This window comes from Camelus ferus, chromosome 27, assembly GCF_009834535.1.
Source record: "Camelus ferus isolate YT-003-E chromosome 27, BCGSAC_Cfer_1.0, whole genome shotgun sequence".
Classification (NCBI taxonomy): domain Eukaryota; kingdom Metazoa; phylum Chordata; class Mammalia; order Artiodactyla; family Camelidae; genus Camelus; species Camelus ferus.
In genome coordinates, this window is record NC_045722.1 from 931,223 (window position 1) to 947,655 (window position 16,433).

The following is a 16,433-nucleotide window of genomic DNA, read 5'->3' on the forward strand; positions in this document are numbered from 1 at the left end:
TGAGACAGCGGGGTGGACCTGACGACGGGGCCGACAGGGCGGAGAGCAGCCAGGAGCCTCTCCCACAGTGGGGAGGACACGGTGGGGTGGGGCTGCGGGTGCCCCACCTCATGCGTTCTTCTTCAGGGCAGGCTCGGTGGCCCAGGCCTCTGTCCCTGACAGTGGGCGCAGGGAGGTGAAGGGGCCCGTGCGCACCCCCTGCTCTGTCTGGGCGCCGGCTTCGCTCGCACTTCAGGCCGGCGGGGTGGGGGCCGTGGGGGTGGGGGTGGCGACCCCTGGAGGTCACGGGGTCCGGCGTGGGCGGCACGCGGTCAGGTGCAGGCCCCTCCCCCGCCCGCCCCGTCCTCCCCGCCCCGCCCCGCCCCGCGCGGGGCGGGTGGGAGGGGCCGCGGGGAGGCGCGCGAACCGCCCCACCAGGTGCAGCGCCGGCCGGCCGTCTGGGGCCACCGCGGCGGGAGGAGAGTCCGGGGCTCCCAGCGCCCGCCGCGTCCCTGCGCCCTCTCGGCCGGACGCCCGGGACACTTGGAACCCAGGTAACCGAGGGCGGGACTGCCCCGAGGCGCGCGTCCTCCCGCCTCCCCGTCCGCGCGCACCCGGCCTCGGCGGCCGCCCCGGGCTCCCCGGAGCCGGCTGGCCGCTCCCCGGGCGGCGCCTGGAAAGTTTGCGCCGCGACGGCCGCGCCCCGGGTGGCGGTGAAACGCGGCCACTGTCGCCCACACGCCCTCCGCCCCGTGTCTTGCGGCGCCGGGAGCCGCTGCTGGTGCCACAAGACGGCTGCCTTGTCACTTTTCTCGTCTCTCCCTCTCCTGAGCGTTTGCGTCTCTGCCCCTCGGCCCCCAGTCCCTTAAAAAATCCTCAGATGGGGACCGCAGAGTTGGCCGTGTCTTAAGGGATGTTTACACTTGCGCTTCCCGCCTCCTCGGGCCAGATGTAAGCTGGGAGGCTGGGCTGAGTCAGACAGGGTGAGGGGCAGGGGCGGGGAGCCGCCGGGCCCGGTGAGGTGGGTGCCCAGCCCCCGTTCTGGGCTGCCTTATCTCCTGCCGGCCACAGCCCAGCGGGGCATCTTCGGCACCCCCAGCCCACCCCAAGGTGAGCGCCGGACAGAGGGTGGCCCACGGCCGTGGAGTCGGCGACCCAGAGGCGGCTCAGCCGACAGTTGAATAGAGTGGGCTTCCTCCAGCCTGGGCGCTGGGGGGCTCAGCTGTGCGGAGGAAGGGGGTGAACGATGGTCTGGACGGAGCAGCAGAGAGAACGGATGGGGGGGTCAGTGGATCAGGAGAGCTGGCAGCACTCACATGGACACATCCCTGACTTCACCCCCCCACCCCCACCCCCACCGCCGTTAACCAGCGAGGTGGTGGGTCTCACTCCGTTGTCAGATGAGCGAAAAAGGAGGCTCCAAGAGGTTATGTAATTTGCTGGAGAAAAATGTGAAACTGGACCTCAAACCTCAGGCAGGTGGCTGGTTCTCCATTTTGCTGGGCCCCTGACTTAGCGAGGGTTCATTTCTTCTCCCCTCTCCCTTGAAGTTCTTCCGCTGAAAAGCGCACCTCCAGGAAAAAATAAAATCTGATCAGGGGTTTCTCCAAGAGGGCCAGCCCTTTGCTGAGCCGTGAGGACTGCAGGAGGCAGGGACCTGTTTTGCTCACGGCTGTAGCCATGGTACCTGGCACGGGGAAGGTGCCCCACAAGAATGGAATGAATTAACCTGAAATAGCAGAGACTTTCCAGTTGATGGATCTTTGCCCTTGGGGAACAGAAAGGGCACTCTGAAAAGCTGGACCAGAAAGGCACCCAACGCCATCACCGAGGGTCCTTGAAATCCTTACCCTCTTGGGGCAACTTAGTTGTTTTTCAAGCCAGGGAGCACAGCGTTGCCGCAGGTGCTGTTCCAGACAGCCAGGCCTTCACTTCACCCCCAGCCCACTTCTTGCCAGGCCTGGGAGAAGCAGAGGGGAGTGGGCTACATGCCCGGCTTGGCCCTGCTCTGGGTTGGAGGCAGAGGACCATTGGCCCATCTACACCAAAGTCTTACCCATCTCTCCAGGAAATCTTATTTGGAAACACTAATCTTCATTGCCTCCTCCCTCTCCTTACAAGTTCATGGGACGGACATGCACTGAGCGAAGAGGACTTGCTTTTCTGAGCCTCAGTTTTCTTATCTGTAAGATGGGGACAGCAGAATCTTCATGGTTTTATGTGAGAATGAGTGGCCTAGAGGGCTCTGTAAGATTCAAAGCAAACTAAGAGATGACTGTTATTTCCCCACGTGAATGTCCATTAGCCTGACCTCCCCGGTGGACTGTAAATTCCTCCTCAGGAGTGATCGCACAGCTGGGTATCCCTCTGAGAGCTGCCTCTTCCTGAGCACACCGCAGGTTCCCAGGAAGTACTGACTGGTCAAAAATCATCTCTAGAGGAAGAGAAATTGCTAAAACTGGCGAAAAAATCCCTCTCCCTGATCCCCATGTGAGGAGAGGGCACACTACACCATACAGGGGTGGGAGGAGTCCACGGTCCAAGGCCAGGAGCGAGTGGGAAGGCGGGGGCATGGGAGACTCCGTGGCAGTGCCCTGCAGACTTTTAACCTTATATTCCTTAGCAGACGTGGTGCCTGCTTTGGCCTGAGGACAGACCAGGACACTTCGAGTTGGCCATTCCTGTTCCTTGGAGGAGGCCTCTGAGAGCATAGCTGGTACTCAGGCCCCGGCAGGTCACCCCCTTTCCCGCCCCACTGGTCCCTGCACACACAGGGCCCCGCCCAGCTTCCTGCTGCCAGTTCCTAGCTCTTAACTGGAACCCCGCGGAATGAGAGCTCTCGGCCCAGAATCCCTCGGCTGGGACAAGCCTTCGCGTTCACACCCCTGCGCCCCTCCCTGCTTCACTTTCCGTAGCAGGTACCGCCATCCAGCCTCCGTGTTCCACGTTTAAGTCTTGTTCATCGCCCGTCCTCCCTGTTAGAAGCTCTGCCCGCCGAGGGCAGGGCTCTCTGTCCGTGTCACTCCCTGCTCCACCCTCGGGGCCGGGGCAGGGCCCGGGGTGCGGTGGGCGCTTAGTTAGCGTTTGCTGAGTGAATGAACACGCCCAGCCTGCCCCTCCTTGCGGCACAGGCGGGGAGACTGAGGCCCAGAGCTGAGGACTGACCTCCTGAAGGCGGAGCTGGAGCTTGTCTTGACTGGACTTGGGGTCCTTCTGAGCTGGTCCCTGTCCCCTGCACCAGGTTGCTAGGGGTTCAGGAGCCACCTGGGCAAGAGCCTTCAGGCCGACTGCCTCCAGTTCCTCAGAGGGGCAGCGCCTCGGCCGAACGGACCGCGGTCCACGCAGGGGGAGCTGCGAGAGCCAGGGAGGGGCGCTCCCAGCCGGCCCCCCCCCCCGCCTCTTCCCCAAAGACACCTCCTAAGGCTGCTCTCCAAGGTGAGCGGTGCCTGTTAGTGGTGGAAACAGTGCCCTCTCCAGGCGGCCTTTCCAAATTCCCCGGGGCACCGTCCCTGGCGGTGGGGAGAGAGGTGGCGCTTCAGGTCAGCTGGGCCGAGGACAGCAAACCGGTCCGAGGAGGTCCGGCCAGAGCTGTGGGCCGGAAGAGGGAGGGCGGTACTCTGCCCAAAGCCCGGGCTCGGAGGCCTCTCTGAAGACTCTGATGAGTGGCGTCCTTGGAGGCCCCAAGAGCTTGACTTTCTGAGACACGTGTCTGGACGAGCAGGATGGAGATGGCGGTGGGGGAGCGGGTGGCGGGGGTAGAAGTTGGAACTTCCTCTGGGATAGAAAATATGGGAGACACAGCCACAAATCCAAGCGACTTCAGCCTGCCCTCCCCCCGTCATTCTTCTGGGCACCATTGTTTCTGCAAACAAAATTTGTTTGTTTTTGCTGGTGGCGGGGTGCGGGGGGGTGGTCATTAGGTTTATTTTAGCTTTATTTATTTATTTTAATGGAGGTACTGGGGATTGAACCCGGGACCTTGTGCTCTGAACTCTACCCTCCGCCACTCTGCAAAGAAGTTTTGTCTGTGTCTGGAGGCAAAGCTCCAGGCTCCGTGGAGTTGACTGGAGGGGAAGACCTGGCTCAGGAGGACCGGCTCCTGGAGTGCGTCCCCGGAGGCACCTCTCCGCCTCACTCCCGCTGCTGTGTGGACCCCGCCTTCTTTCCTGACCGCTGGGGGCGGGAGGGCTGCCTTTCTAATCACAGTAATAGGCGTTCAGTAGATGTTCCTAGGGGGCCAGGCCCCGGTCTAAGCACTTTACGTGCATTAGGTCATCCTTACAACAACCCTATGAAGCTGAAACTGTACCATCTTCATTTTACAGATGAGAAAACTGAGCCTCAGGAAGGTGGCATAGCTGCCCAAGATGACACTTGCAGGGAGAGGGCACCAGACTCAGCCTTAGCCTCCATGCCGTGCCGCCTCAGTCAGCCAAGGAGGCCACACTGGCAGGACGGAGACCTGGAGGCCACCCCTCACAGGGAAGCCGCTCCGCTGCGGGCCCACGTGTTGGACCACAGAGAGCTTTGGCTCTTTTTTCCCTTCTATTGATCCCCAGATCTTTTCCCATTGTCATTGTGTCTTGCCAGGTTCAGAGCTGGAATTGATGTTGGGGGAGGGACTCCAGAAGTTGGGCTGTGAAGGATGTGTAGGAGTTTACCAGCACATTGGGAAAACTGGTGAGGAAGGGGACTGTGCAGGTAGGGGGAACAATGATAATGCTTTGCCTGAAGAAATGAACCCATAATGGTGACTCCTCCTCTGTCTGAGGCCACTGAAGTTCCCCCTCCCCCATTTCTGCCTGTAGCCACTCTTTACCAGCTCCTTTCCTCGGGAGAGGGTGGGGCCCTGACCCGAGACAGAGCTCATGCATTCCTGTCCCTGGCTTCTCTTTATCGCCACCATCACGACAAGTCTGGTGCTTCCAGCAATAGTGGATGGAAAAGTACGCCTCTTGTGATGTGGTGTGAGTCAGCCCCTCGTAAATAATGGGGTTGCATCGTCAGCTCTGATGCCTGGACCTGTGCCCTAGTGTCTGGCTCATGGTGGGAAACATGGTGTTGGCTCCAGGGGGAAGAGGACAAGGGTGACTTCAGGTGTCATTTTGAAATTGTGCAGAATGGCAGCGAGGAGCCAGCAGGTGCGAGAGAGATACAATCATTTTTGGCAGCTAGGAGAAAAGCGCTCTCCCAAAGCGGTGACCGCACGTGTGCTTTCTGCCCGCGTCCTGCCTGCTAAGCCACGGTTTATCTTACAGGGTTGTCCTTACCCCTGGCCTGACCCCGGGTCAGGGCCAGCCCCAGAGAGCTCTGTGGAGACTTGCTGCCAATGGGCGTTTTGCCTGGACACACTGTAGCCTCTTAAGACATTCTTCCTCTTTGGTTATTTGGGAGCCCTGGGGTCGGGCTGACCCAGTGGGATTCGTTTGGAGCCACGGACCCAGCCATTGCGGATAGCTAGATCCCAGGGTCCTGAATCCGGCTACTCTGCCAGCCTGCCACCGGGCTTTGAGTCAGTCACTGAGGCCTTGGGAGCTGGTGTGGTGGGTGGGGAGCCCTGAATCTCACTCTGACACGATCTGACTTTGGCCCTGTCCCTTCCCAGGCCCAGTTTCCTCATCTGTAGGAGAGACAGCGTGGCTTAGATCAGGACTGTGTCATTTTGGACCAGGTGTGAATGCTGACGGGAGAGACTGGCTGGGGAGGGGTGACCCTGGCACGGGGGTCCCTGAGGAAGCGCGAGGGTGGGTTCCGGATTAGGACCAGGATCTGTGCAGTGCGCGGAGGGGCAGGTGGAAGGAGAGTGGCCATGCCGGGGGTGTTGGCGGCAGCAAGTTTCGGGGGTGAAGGCAGAGGGCTGAGTTTGTCCGGGATGGGGCTGTGTTAACAAGGTGGTGGTGTTTGAGGGCAGAAGGACTGTGCCCACGGGGGAGTGACCGCACGAGCCAGATGAGGGGAAGGGAGTGGATGGGGGTCCCCTGGTCTCTCAGACAGCGTGTGTCTGACTGAGCAAGCTAGCGGCCAGTGCTGTCTCCATCTCCCCTGCGATCAGACCCTACCCTCGGAACCCCTGCTTCTCTCACTCACACGCCAAACCAGTATCTCTTCTGCCCCGAACCAGCTCTGCGCTGGGTCCGGACAGCTGGAGGCAGCCCCGATGCCCCAGAGCTGCCGGAATTACTCAGACTAGCCAGGCCTAACCGGCCTCACTTTGCCTTTCCCAGGGGAACCCCGGTAAAGGCTCTGGCCTCAGGCCCTCCCCTCGCGCCTGCTTCTTGACCAAAGCCTAGGACCCCTCCCGTGGTCCCGTGTGCCACGATAGGCCCCTTCTCTTGGGAAATGCAAGTAATAAGTCCTTCTTTCAATGGCGTTAGCCTCTCCGTGTGCCATTCAGATGCCTCCATCAGTTACAGTCCTGGGGGTGCACTTGAGACAGCGGGGGCCGCGGGACAGGAACGGAGCGGGAGGGTGAGTAACCGCAGGCCCCTGGGAGGCTCCAGAGCCGTCCCTGTGTGAGTGGTTAAAGAAGCTGGCTCTCAGGGCCTGGAGAAGGGGGGTGGAAGGGCAGGAGCAGACTGGGAGGATGGGTGTATGGGGGCCGGGGGCGGGGGACCAGAATGGGGAGGCTGGAGAAAAATATACCATGGGGGGGGTGGGTCTGACCATGAACAGGGAAGGAGGGGGCCAGAGTGTCAGTGATGCAGGGTGAGTCCTGCACATGCTTCTTGAAAACAGTTTTTAAATTCTCAGGAATAATCTGACTTTGTGTTCACTCCCTTTGTGAGTTCAGGGTGGGGCTGGGAGTTGCAGGTGATGAGGGACCTAGAAATGACATGAATGTAACCAGGCTCCAGCATTCTGATGTCACGTTAACAAAACCTTTTCTTTGGGTGAACTCAGCGAGCTGCCTTCTCTCCCGACTTCCTGCCACCAGTCCCCGCGCCGGCACCCTCCTCCCACCGTTCCCGGCAGAGGTGTCCCCTCCTGCCCCACGTGAGCCCCCGCCACCGTGGTGCTTTCTGCCTCCCCCCGAAAGCCCCCTCCTTCCTCCCAGAGCCGCCTTCCCCCAGGATCAGATGCCCATCCCTGTCAGCTGGTGCCAACAGTGGCAGTTGATTTGAGAAAAGAATCAAAAAGTCCTCAAAACATGGAGAATAGAGCAGTGATGGTGGGAGGGTCGGCAGTGGCCTGGCTGTCTTGAGCTGGGGGATCTGGTCCACACGGCCTCGGATCACACAGAGTCGTGTGTGTGTGTGTGTGTGTGTGTGTGTGTGTGTGTGTGTGGTCATGCCGGCCTTCCTCCCAGTCCTCCGTGCTCAACGTCAGTAAACCCACTGGAAGTCCACCCACACACTTGGTAGTCACTCCTGCTGCCTTGCGGTTTTTCCTTCATTGTTGCCTGGAGAGTTATCTAGCTTTCTGAGAGTGGAATTTGCAGGGAAATAACCTCACATTCAGCTGGTGTTGACCCAGTTCCTCTGACCTCTGAACGGGGCTGGGCCGTGTAGGTCTTGCTTCCCCAGGAAGGACGGCGAGTCCCAGTTCTCCGCCGTGCTCTGCCACCCCAGATGCCAGAGCAGAGGATGAAGGGAGGCCAGCTGGGCAGAGCCGACGTCTGGAAGGAGGAGGGGCTTGAGCAGACCGCGGGTCTGGAAGAGACGGCCACCAGGAGGGAGGGGGCAGGAGCCGGGGGAGGGCAGCTGTCCCGGGGGGAGGCTGAGCATGAGGCCCCTGGGGGGTGGGAGGAGGTGATGGCGGCCGGAGGGGGGCCACGGGTGAGCCCCTGAGAAGGGACGGGACAGGAGAGGTGTCCCCGTGGTGGCTCTGCAGGTGTGCTGCAGGTTCTCTGCTGGGAGGGGGGCCCGAGGGCTGTGGGCTGGACGGACGTGACCGGCCCTGCTGTGAGGGGCTGTGAGGCCTTGGCAGTGCTTCCAGCTGGGGGTGTTGGGCCCCAAATATCCTGCAGGGGCCTCAGGGCAGGAAACCGCTCCTTCCCCAGGTCAGGGCCCAGTAACGCCTCACTGGAGCCCTTTCTTGTGGCAGGCGGAGCTGGGGGCCGCAGCTGCGAGAGGCTGCCAAGGTGGGGGGGCGTCCACTTCTGAAGTGTGGTGTCAGTGGTTTATTTCTTAGATGTTTTTGGTACACATCCTCTCTAGAACCTGACTGATGGTTTAAAAAAATGTGTTTTTAAAAAAGGGAAATTGTGTGAAGGAGGATGAAACATTTGGCTTAAGCTTGAGGCTGGGGGAAGATTCCGGAAGAAGGGAAAGTGGGCTGTTGCCCTCCCCCCTCCTCCCTCTCACTCCTCTCTCTCCTCTCTCCCCTCTCCCCTCCTCCCTTCTCCCCCCTGGTCTGGTTTGGCTTTATCTTCACTGTCCTCCCAGGGACAGTTCCTCCAAGTCCAGCAGATGCCCAGTTGCTGGAACGTTGCTTCTGGGTTGTGGCTTAACAAGACCCGGGGCTTCTGGACTTACCCGAGGACCAGCTCGCTGTGTGACCCTGAGCAGGCCGCCTAATGTCTCTGGGCCCCAGTTCTACGCTAGCTGCTCTTCTGGAAGCATCAGTTTTGCCCTTTGGGCCCCTTAAAATGATCAAGTCTTGACTCACCATTCTCTAGATTTTCTTCAGGGTCTGAAGAGAACGGGAGTCCGAGGAAGTGAATTCCAGGAGCCAAGCGCTCCGGCCAGGGAGGGGAGGGGGGGCTGCAGCCTCTGTGTGGGCCTCCACCCGCCTGCCTGGCCGTGCTGCCAACACCCCTCCTTGTCCATCGAAGGGAAGACACCTGCCCTGATAAAGTGGGCCTTGTTCCATTCAGGCTGCCTTTGTTCAAGCTCCTGGATTTAGTTCCATGTCTTGCTGGTGTGAGGACAGAGGCTGGGCCTGGTCTCTGGGGGGTTAAATGGTCCCTGCTTTGGGAGAGCCGGGGGCTTCACACATCTGGTCTCGCCCAGCTGGGCCTTCAGAGCCGCCCCCCGAGCACCTCCTGGTGCTCCGCTTTCTCATGCTGGGATGTGGAAACTGAGGCCAGAAGGTCACACAGCTCATGCAGAGTCGCCTGGGCCCCCAAGACAGCTCAGTCAGACATGGGCCAGGTCCTCGGACCCCTTGCCCAGTACTCTCATAAGCAGTAACTGTTTATGGTGGGCCCTAACACAGCTGGGTCTCTGCTGCTGCGCTCCAACCCTCTGCTCTGACTCACTCCCTGCAATGCCATTGGCCACCAGCTACTGTGGAAATGAGTTCACTCTGCGTAGGAAGGAAGACCTGGGACTTGGCATGAAAAGTAAGAGGGGAAGAAAATTCCTCTGATAATCTCTAAACCTCGTGACACCTCTCTTCTCCCCAAAATACCAGCATGTTCCTCAGGCCTTTCCTGAACAGCCCAAAGAAATGAATCTCTAATAGTGAAATTTCTAGTCTCACAGTGTAGTGGGTGGCCCTCGACTCACACTGCAGAGGTGACCATTTTTCCACTTCCTAATGCAGATGCCAGGCCCATGTGACATTCCTGGGCCAAGGAAATAAAATGGGACCTGTCTCCAAGCGTATATCCCCCTGGCGGAACTTCCAGCTTCACGGTGCTCTGTGGGACACTGTGGGGACACGTGTTTGCAGGAGGTGTTTTAAGCATGGAAATGATATTTTCCTCTCTCACTTTGCAGATAGAGGCCAGCTTTCCATCCCTGGGCAGAGCGGATCACTGTCCACAATAACCAGCGGCCGTTGGGGGCTTGGGGGCCAGGAAGGGATGGCCAGGGACTGCAGGAGCCAGAATCTGCACCCACTGTCGCCTGCTCACCGGTTCCCCCCGGCTGCCTCTGGTGGCCTCTTGGGTTCTGGGCAGACCTCCAGGCAGGGGTGCAAGGCCAGCCTGGAGCCTGGGAGGTGGAGGTGAGGCAGTCCGGCAGCCGAGGCGTGGGCAAGGCAGGGTGCACTGTTCCCAGCTTCCCGAGCTCTGGCTGCACCTTCTTGGGGGCTGATTTGAAAGCACCTGTTTTTCCCAGTTCTTCATGGGGTTTTGAATAATGCATTTTTCCTCAGCCCTTAAAGAGCCTGTGCTTAATAATATAGAGTAATGGCCGCGCGTCACGTTTCGGCCCCTGGGGCTCTTAATCCACCGCTGCATTCAGATTGTGAAGTGTGTTGCTTCTGAAGTTGGGGTGGCAGGAATCCCTGCTGGCGAGGAGGAAGGAGGCTCTGTCTGTGGTCCACCTTGTGGCCTGTGGCCGCCCAGAGAAGAAGCATCCTGTGTCATAAGTGTCCCTATGGGCAGGTGACTGTACGGGACCCCTACTGTGTGCCAAGGTCTTACACATAGGCTCATGTCAGTGCTCGAAACAGACCAAAGACACAGTCACTCTGAGGACTGTAAGGCGCCCTCCTGAAGGCAGATTGTCAAGGTGCAGCGGGGTGTAAAATGCCCATTAGAGTCGGAATAGACCGAGGGCTCAGTCAGTTCAACGCCATCGCCCCCACTCAGAGGAGGAGAGTGAGGCCCGGAGAGGCCTCAGGACTCAGCGCCAGGGCCCCCTGACTCCAGGGCCCAGACTCACTCCTCACCCATGAAGCTGTGTGTTCCCGAGGCGCCTACCTGTCTGAGCTCCTCACTGGCTGTGCGACCGCTTGCAAAGTCAGGTGGGCCCTGGGTCCTTCTCCGCCCCTCTGGTCTCCACTGAAGGGCTGGGCACATGCCGGGCCCCTGCCCCGTGCGAGGGACCTTCTTCCTTCGCACCTCCCAGCTCCTTGGCTGCCCCTGCTCGTCCCCACCTTGCTCGTGGGGTGTGTTCTTTGGGTAATAATTACAGGAGACGGCTCACTTGCCAGTTTGATCAGAAAATAATTCCCCTCAGTCCCAGGGGGTGAAGCTCAGAGTTAGTGATCGCCAAGGAAAGCTGCTCAGAATGCAGATGGGGGGGGAGGGGAGAGAGGAGGGAGGGGAGAGGTTGCTCTGAGCTCACTGGGGGAGGAGGAATGCACCCAGGGGGCCGAGTCTCCCGTCCCCTGCTGTCCTCCCATCTCTGGTCCCTCTGAACCCCCTGCTGGAAGCCAGCCCACCCCCTCTCGGGGCTTTTGCCCTACAGTGCCTCTCCCTTCCCCTCTTCTCCGCCAGAGCAAGCGGTCCCTCATTCGGGATCCACCTCCAGTGCTGCCTCCTCCAGGGGCCTTCCCTGACTGCCTGACACCCTTGCTCTGGGCTCCTTCTCTGGACTCCTCAGGGCCGCTGGGCAGGCGTTTTCTGAGTTCTTTCCAGCGTGCTGGGTGCAGTGCTTGGTTCCAAGGACCCAGCAGTGAACGAGGCGGGAGCCTGTTGTCCTGAGGGCTTGGACGTGCTCCAGGAGCATCCATGCAGCCTCAGGTGCGGCAGGGGCGCCAGAGGAGGCCCCGGGGCTGAGGGCCGGCGCGGGCACTGGAGCTTGATGGAGTGGGGCTTGGGCGGACATGGAAAGCTGAGTTAGAATTTTCCAGGCAGTTGGAGGATGAGGGCAAAGCACCTTAAAGCCAAGGGAGAAGCAGGCACCAAGCACACCGGCACGACGCGGTGGTCGGGAACGACTCATCTGCGCGTGTGGCGTTGAGGCACCTGGGGAGCACCCGGTGGGGGCGTCCAGGGGGCAGGCGGCCCCTCGGGGGCGTCTCCCTCCCGCCCGCCCTTTGCTGCTGCGGCTGCGTTACTGGGCGCGTCTGTCTCCCCAGGAGGAAGGGACTCTCTGCGGGGCCGGCTGTGCTTTCTTCTGCGCCGCTCCCTGCTGGTCGGCGCCCATGACGACTCTCCCGTCCTGCCTGCCCCTCCCCACCGCTGCGCACCTGCTCTGCACCCTCGCCCGCTAGTGCTGGTCCTCAGCTCCCGCACTCCTACCCTCTCTGGGCTCTGGGCATGTCTGCCCGGTGGATTTTGGGCGTGAAGGTGAACGATCCTGGAAGGTCAGGGCAGGTGCTTCCTGACTGGGCATGTGTGGGGTCACCACTGGGGCTTGATAACGGGGGAGAGTCCCAGGCTCCCCCACCCCTCAAGCGTCCAGCTTGAGAGAGCCTGAGACAGACGCACTCAGGTGGTTCTGTGTGCCCAGCAAGCCCCTGGGTGGCTTGGATGCATGGCTGGGTCTGGGAATTACGGCCAGGGTGGTTTCTGAGGCTCCTGCCTCCACCCCAACCTCACCCACCCCCAGCGTCAGCACGCCAGACCCCACCTGGACGTTTCCCTGGTGGGAGCTCTGCCTGGGAGCGGCCCTTCCCACCCTGGGACCGCAGCACCTCTGTGACTTGAGCCAACACCTGCCTCCCAGAAGCTCACGTTTGGGGTCTTGGTTCTGCCCTCGGGGCTGCGTGCCTCCTCCGGGCTTCCAGAACTGCTTCCCCAGGATGGGGGAAGGCGCCTGCCCTCAGCCCAAGTCCCCACCGGGGCTCCCTGCCTGCCTTCCTCCTGTGGTCTGGGCTCTCTCACGGCCACAGCTCCATCTCAGACTTGAAGTTTCTGATCAGATTAGCAGCTTGGGAGGAGGGTGGAGACAGGACCGTGCCTTCCCCAGCAGCCTGACGGTTTCCTGTTGGAGTGAAAGGAACCCCCCAGTCAGGGCCTCATGCACCTTCCATCAGCCTGGCAGAGACTCACCCCTTCCCAACCTTGGGGGAGGCACCTGCCTGCTGCACCCAGCCTGGAGGCCAGCAAGCCACGTAGCCTAGGCACCTGGTCCTGATTCTCCAGGGCTCGGCGGCGGACCGGCTCGGCTCTCACCTTGGCCCAGAATCCCAGCCGCCTCGACCTTGGCTGTGCTGTGCAACCACTGGAGCTCCCTCTTCCCTCCCTGACCTTCGGAGGCCTGACTTGGCTGGGCGGCGGGCCCAGGCATCAGTGTGCTGTGCAACCCCCTGGGCGGTTTTGAGGCACATCGGGAGTTGAGAGCCGGCTAGACCCCTGGCACCCCCGTCCAGCTCCGGCAGTGCGTGGAAGTGCCTACCCCGGAGTAGAATGGCCGGGGCCATCTAACTGTGTCTGTCACCCGATACTGAAGCACACTTTGTGCTTTATAAGAAGGTATTTAAAAGTTTCATCAGTCCAAGAAAATATTTAATAATTTTAAAGACAGAAAATGTGTAACATTTTAGAACATCAAGTGAACACAAACTTATAAAAACAGACCTTGTAACCCTGGCCTGTATTAGCAGATAAACAAAAATGAACTATTTAAGACACTGAAACCTACACACCTCAAAAACACAAAATCTAACCATGAAAAACGGAAGGTGAAATGTCATTTGATCCCTTTTAAAGCAGGATCTTAAAACCAAGGTTGGCAGGATCCTTATGTCACTTGTGTCTTTTTTCCTATAAAATTCTCTGGAAGAAGCTTTTCCGGACTCACCTCTAGCTGGGGAGAAGATATGCTTGTGAGATATCGCGGGCATTTTCCGCTGACAAGGCCTTTTGACTTTTCTTTCTGGGGCTGCAGTCTTTTATTTATAAGGAGGTGGGTTTTGTCCCTAAGGCATTTCCGGTTTGTCCTGAAGCTCTTCAGCTTCAGCTCGTTCGGGTGGAGATTTTGGTGCAATGCTTCCTGTGTGCGTTTCACGGCTGTCACGTTGGTGTCCCACACGTTAGGAAAGCCTGGGAACAGAGCAGTAATAACTACTCTTGCAACAGCGTTTTGCTTTGTGTGCTGCTGTGCAACGGCTGAAGCATATTTCACATTTCAGCATTTTTTGTTTTTTTCATCGTGATCGTCTCCTTTTAAGAACACACACACATTGAGAAATTGGTATAATGAACTTCCACGCCCGGCCTCAACAGTCATCAACTCATGGCCAGCTGACCTCGTTCCACCCGCAGCGCCCACCCGCCCTGCTCCAGCTGGACTCCGTGTCATTTCCCGTGGGCTTGCTGCGGCGTTCATCTCTAAGTGAAAAGGGCCCTTTAAAAAGTGTAACCACCATACAATTATCACATCTTAAGAATGGGTCATTTCTTGTTATCATAAAATATTCAGTGCTCAGGTTTTCCCAAATCTCTCAAAAATTTCTTTACAGTTGATCTGAGATTTCAGATCTTAGAAATGTTAGAGCAAGCAAAGTAGACCATTTTGGCATGGAGGTGCGGGATTCTTGAACAGAGTGTGCAGCCGCTAGGTGGAGGTTCCTAGACAGATGGGCCCGACCCTGCCGCTGGGCTCCAGGGTGCGGCCGTGCGCAGAGCCGTCCGGCTGCTCAGTGAGCATGCGCTCATTCCGCAGTGGCGCTGCGTCGGCGCTGGGGCGGGCATCTAGGGCCTAGCAGTGAGCAAGACAGACCTGAGGGGAGCCAGAGCCTTGTGTTTCACTGTGAGGTTTGCAAAGGGGATGACAGAGACCCTTTCAAGTGATGCTGAGTTCAGCCCGGAGGAATGGGAAGAGTTTCATCCAGAAGAGACAGTGGAGGCAGAGGCGTCTGTCCCCGAGGACGCAGGTGCGAAAGCGTGAAGTGTTAAAGCCTGGCGTGCTCAGGACCGCGAGGGCTGACGGGGCGCGAGTGGGCAGCAAGGCTGGTGGGAGCTTAGGGGGGTGCCTTGCAGGGAGTGGCGTCCCCGGGACCTTCCAGAAGGGACTCCATAGTTTTGTCGTAGAAGCACAAAGTGTGGCCCATGAGTCAGGAGGGCAGAGCCTTGCAGGAGCTCTGAGGGGTCATTGGGGTTTCCTGGCCCTTCCTGGGCTCTCCCTCCACTAGACCGGAGTCCCGGGGGGATGGGGGCGGCCTGCGTCTGCCGGGACCTCCAGGTACCTCCAGGGCTAGCGCAGGGCCTGGTGCACAGCACGCTCTTACTGTGTGCCTAGTACTGACGACCTCGCGGTGCTCCCAGTGCAGGGCGCCCCTCCTGCCTCCGCCTTCACCTGGCCGTGACGGGGAGCTGTTTGGCTTTAGAACCTGGCCCCAGGGACCCTGAATGGGGGACTGCAAGGCCAGCATTGCCCGGGGCCAGCAGGCAGGCTGACCCGCTCAGTGGGTGTGAAGGCACGCCAACATTCGCAGCCCCTGGGCTGGCTCACATGGTTGTTTCTCCAGAACTGGCCAAGTGGGAGGGCCCGTTCATTTATTTCCTTTCAATGGCATTGCTGCTTTAGTTTTTTTAAAAAATCAATTAATTAAGTGCTGGTAAGAACACACACGCTCATTACAGAAAAGCAGAAGGGAGAAAATAAAGCAGATCCCGTGATGTGGACCCACCGTCCACAGAGAGACCGCCGAGCCTGAGGGGAGCGCCCTTCCCAACACGCTTCTGGCCGTAAACGTGAGCAGTCGGAAGGAACACAGGTTTATACAGACGGCGTTACAAGATTTGTGCTGTTCCATAACCTGCTTTCTTCGTTTAACGGCATGTCATGGCACCGTTTCCTGTCCGTAACCACAGACCTGTCGCACCTTAATAGCCACACAGTGCAGTTTTACATGGACGGACCGCGACTTACCCAGCAGCTCTCTTTTGCCAGCGATTTGTATCGTTTCCAACTTTTCTCTCCAACGTGCGATAACCTATCATCCAGCTTTTTTCAGATGTGCAGCAGTCGCCTCGTGGTAAATATGCTGCACAGCCGGGTAGCTGGGACAAAGGAAAGGTTCCGTCCACTCACTGAGTCCTGAAGCCAAGCGGGGAGGTCACCATGGCAGCCCCTCGGGCTTGTGGAGTGCCGGCCCCTCAGCCTCAGCTCCAGCCAGGGAGGTGGGGCAGAGCCAAGGGGAAACAGTCCGTTTTCAGGCAAAATCATAAGCCAAGGAGGAAGGAGTATTACGGAGCAGGAACGCAGAGCTGAGGTACTTCAGGAGGCAGTGGTGTTATTTCCGTCCTCATGAGAGCCATTGATAGTTTTATTATCCTCATTTAGCTGATAAGAAAATTCAAATTGAAGAGATTAAGGAATCTGCCCGAGGGCGCACAGTAAAGGTGGAATCAGAACTTGACAGTGGCCTGCATCCCCTCTTAATTCTCCTTCCCAGCATAGGGTCGCCGCCCTCTCTCCCATCAGCACCCCCGAGACCTCCAGTCCTGACCCCGCCCCCCCCCCCGCCACTGCATCAGGCAGGGTCCACGCTGTGCCTTCACCTGGCTCTTTCCAGGCTCCACCTTGGCCCCCTGCCCCTCCACACAAGGTGCCCCCTCCACACTGAGCTGTGGACAACTCCTCCTCCCTCTGCACCCTCAGCCTAGAATGCCCTCCCCTCCATGGCTGCAGGCTGCCTGTTCACTCTTCAAGACTTCGCGGAAGCTCCATCTCTTCAAGAAGTCTTCCCCAGCTCCCTGATGTGACGTCTGTCCTATGGTCCCCCAGCAGCATGTGGTTCTAACGGCAGTTCTACCGTCAGGTGCGCCTGGGACAGTGGTCGGCGGTGACCTGCACCAGCTGTGAGCTCGTCAGGGACAGACGTCGTGACGTTCATTTCTCCACCTCCTCTCCTGCCGTAGCCTCGGACACAGAGCGGGCAGCGGTAAA

General features: G+C 59.2%; 1 protein-coding gene across 2 annotated transcripts in view; it reads left to right on the plus strand.

The window, feature by feature from the left end:
- Nucleotides 1-363: 363 nt before the first annotated feature.
- PAQR5 (progestin and adipoQ receptor family member 5) overlaps nucleotides 364-16,433 on the plus strand; it is a 52,250-nt gene continuing 36,180 nt past the window's right edge. The window contains exons 1-2 of one of the 2 annotated variants that reach the window (XM_032469355.1): nucleotides 364-533; nucleotides 16,306-16,428. The gene's annotated coding sequence lies outside the window, so the exon portion shown is untranslated. The remainder of the gene's footprint in view (nucleotides 534-16,305; nucleotides 16,429-16,433) is intronic. The other variant, XM_032469354.1, reaches the window with a different exon arrangement.